Raw genomic sequence first — 3573 nt, forward strand, 5'->3', positions numbered from 1 at the left:
GAAGAACAGGAGGTGGGTGAGTACCTCCTGGGGAACTGAGTCTCATATCTCATCAGGAATGGCAGTGACGTGCCATTCCTGCTGCCAGGCTTCACAGCTTAACTCCATGTTGAAGGTCTCATAGTTTAAAAACATATTGTAGTTAACCATGATGTTGTGTATAAGAGGGAAAAGAGAGTAAGTGTTTGAGGAAAAAATTGATGTATAGGCTAATGTGAAGTGTTCATTTATATAGGTAAGAGAATGTCAGGAGACGCAAAGAAATTTAATGATGACAGGTAGAATTAATTCTACCTCGTCTCCCTCGACTTGGGAAGACAAAAAACAGTCATTGGAAGTGTAAGTCGGGGTTTAATGCGCACAAGTAACAAGGAAAAAAACTGTGCATTACGTGTACCACTATCCCTAATAATATTGACTGTTAATATTCTACCCAAACATATTCTGATTTAAAATGAGACTGTTTTTAGATTTTATCCACAAATAAGTCAAGTAAAGGATCAAAGTTTAATATCAGAACTTAGACTTATATCAGAACTTAACAGTCATCAGAACATAATTTCTTAACTCGAAAAATGAAAGCATGTTTTTGTAATTCCTCACACAAATTCTGATATAGATTCTTCAGAACTTAATCATCAGATCGTTCAATCAGAACTTGTCCTCAGAATATATGCAATTTGATACATAGACTGTTCATCTAAAATAACATAGATCACCACAGTAATTTTCATCATTTATATGGAGTGTTTAGTGTGTGCATTAAGCTAAATATCAGACAAAGAGTAAAGTCTGATTCACTTCAGTACATCTTAGAAATAAGGCATAACTAAAACTTTACTAAAAACCTGTCATTTTTCTGAAACCTACTATTGAATGAGTTCATACTTGAGTCCACCTCACTTGTTTTGTGCTAATTTTGTGCATCTTTTTAAATTCCATTGTACAGTGGCTTCTCAGTGTAAGTGAGTCACGACTGCTTATCAGAATTTATGCCATTATCAGAGTATTTCTCCAGTAATCATAGAGAGTGTGAAAAGTCACCAAGAAAATATTTTACTTTTCTGATGCATATTTACTTAATACCAACAATGCACTTGGGTCGTCCCTTCCACATTTTTACTCTAGATCTCAAAGGAGTACTTGATCTTAATCCTTGATTCCTTTTCTTTTTCTTTTGATAAGTGAGGTTTACCAGCACTTAGTACATTCAACAAATTTACTAGCATCAGAACTTAACAGATGAGAAGCATTATTATAGTTTGTGACTTAGTAATAAGATAGACAAAGTAAACTCAACTAAACTCAATATCAGAATTTGCTTGTGTTAATAGATTTCCACATAAATAATTACTTCTAACATGGGATCTTTAGTATATTGAAGATTACTAGGTCAGCATCTAGCACATGTATCCTCATAGGATTGAATAGTTACACAAACAGACATATCATTATCAGAGTTTAGAGAGTCACATCAGATAACAGTCAGTACTTAAGCAATTTTCATTTAAGCACAGAATACACAAGGAGAGTAATTGCTGTAAATACTGATCATAAAATCTGATGCATCAGAACAAAACTAAGCATATTTAGAGAAAGAACCTGAAACCATTCCAAGTTCATTTACCAATCTTGTAAAAGTAGCTTCACACAGTGGTTTTGTGAAGATATCTGCTAGTTGTTGATCTGTTGGAACAAAGTGCAATTCCACTGTACCTTCATCCACATGTTCCCTTATGAAGTGGTACCTAATGCTGATGTGCTTTGTCATTGAGTGTTGAACTGGATTACCTGTCATAGCAATAGCACTTTGATTATCACAGAAAATAGGGATTTTGAAATATGTTAACCCATAATCCAGTAACTGATTCTTCATCCAAAAAATCTGTGCACAACAGCTTCCTGCAGCAATGTATTCTGCTTCTGCAGTTGATGTGGAAATTGACTTTTGTTTCTTGCTAAACCAAGAAACTAATCTGCCTCCAAGAAATTGGCAGCTTCCACTTGTGCTTTTCCTGTCAATTTTGCTACCTGCAAAATCTGTATATGAGTAACCTATTAGTTTAAAATCTGATTCTCTGGGATACCACAATCCCAGATCAGCTGTTCCTTTAAGATACTTGAATATTCTTTTCACAGCTGTTAAGTGAGGTTCTCTTGGATCTGCTTGAAATCTTGCATAAAGATAGGTAGCATACATGATATCAGGTCTACTAGAAGTTAGATAGAGCAGAGAGCCAATCATACCTCTGTAATCAGTAATATCTACTGATTTACCGGTATCATTGTCCAGTTTTGTTGCAGTGGCCATGGGAGTGGATGCACTTGAACAATCTTGCATTCCAAATTACTTCAGCAAGTTTCTGGTGTACTTAGTTTGACAAATAAAAGTGTCTTTTTCATTCTGCTTGACTTGAAGGCCCAGAAAATAGCTAAGTTCCCCCATCATACTCATTTGATATCTTGACTGCATCAGTTTGGCAAATTTCTTGCAAAGTCTGTCATTTGTAGAACCAAAAATGATATCATCAACATAAATCTGGACCAGAAGTAAGTCCTTTCCATGGTTGAGGTAGAACAGTGTTTTGTCTATAGTTCCTCTGTTAAATCCACTTTCCAGAAGAAACTGAGCTAAAGTCTCATACCATGCTCTTGGAGCTTGCTTAAGTCCATAAAGTGCTTTATCAAGCCTGTATACATAATCTGGATATTTTGAATCTACAAAGCCTGGAGGTTGTTCAACATATACTTCTTCCTCCAATTCTTCATTGAGAAAAGCACTTTTCATATCCATTTGAAAGACAGTAAACTTTTTGTGAGCAGCATAAGCCAAAAATATCCTTATGGCTTCTAATCTAGAAACTGATGCAAATGTTTCATCATAATCAATTCCCTCCTATTGAGAATATCCTTTTGCAACCAGCCTTGCCTTATTCCTTGTAATTATGCCATCACTATCAGTTTTGATTCTGAATACCCATTTTGTACCAACAACAGATCTATTCTTTGGTCTTGGTACTAGGGTCCAGACTTTATTTCTTTCAAATTCATTTAACTCTTCCTGCATTGCTTGCACCCAATCAGCATCTTGAAGAACTTCTTCCACTTTCTTTGGCTCAGTCTGAGAAAGAAAAGAATTGTAAAGACATTCATTTGAAGTATCTGTTCTAGTTCTGACACCTGCATCAGGATTTCCAATTATCAAATCAGATGTATATGATTTAGTCCACTTCTTTGCAGATGGAAGGTTTTCTCTAGAACTGGATGCTCCCCCATGATCCATGCTGTCTTCATTTTTATTTTCTGATCCTCCCCCTGAAGCTATGCTCTCTGAGTTGGATTCTTCAGAATTTAGATTTTCAGACCTATCAGAACTTGGCTTATCAGAGCTTGACGAATCAGAACTTGAAGAGCCAGATGTATGTTCTGATGTGGTAAGATCTTGAGTATGCTCCCCCTGCATAGGTGCATCTTCCTTTGGCGTAGTCACCACAGTTTCAATAACATCAGAGTTTAATCCATTAGAATTTGCAGTATCAGGACTTAGATTGTCAGGATTATCAGTATCAGAAT

The sequence above is a fragment of the Apium graveolens genome, chromosome 6 (genome assembly GCF_009905375.1).
Source record: "Apium graveolens cultivar Ventura chromosome 6, ASM990537v1, whole genome shotgun sequence".
In the NCBI taxonomy this organism is placed as follows: Eukaryota; Viridiplantae; Streptophyta; class Magnoliopsida; order Apiales; family Apiaceae; genus Apium; species Apium graveolens.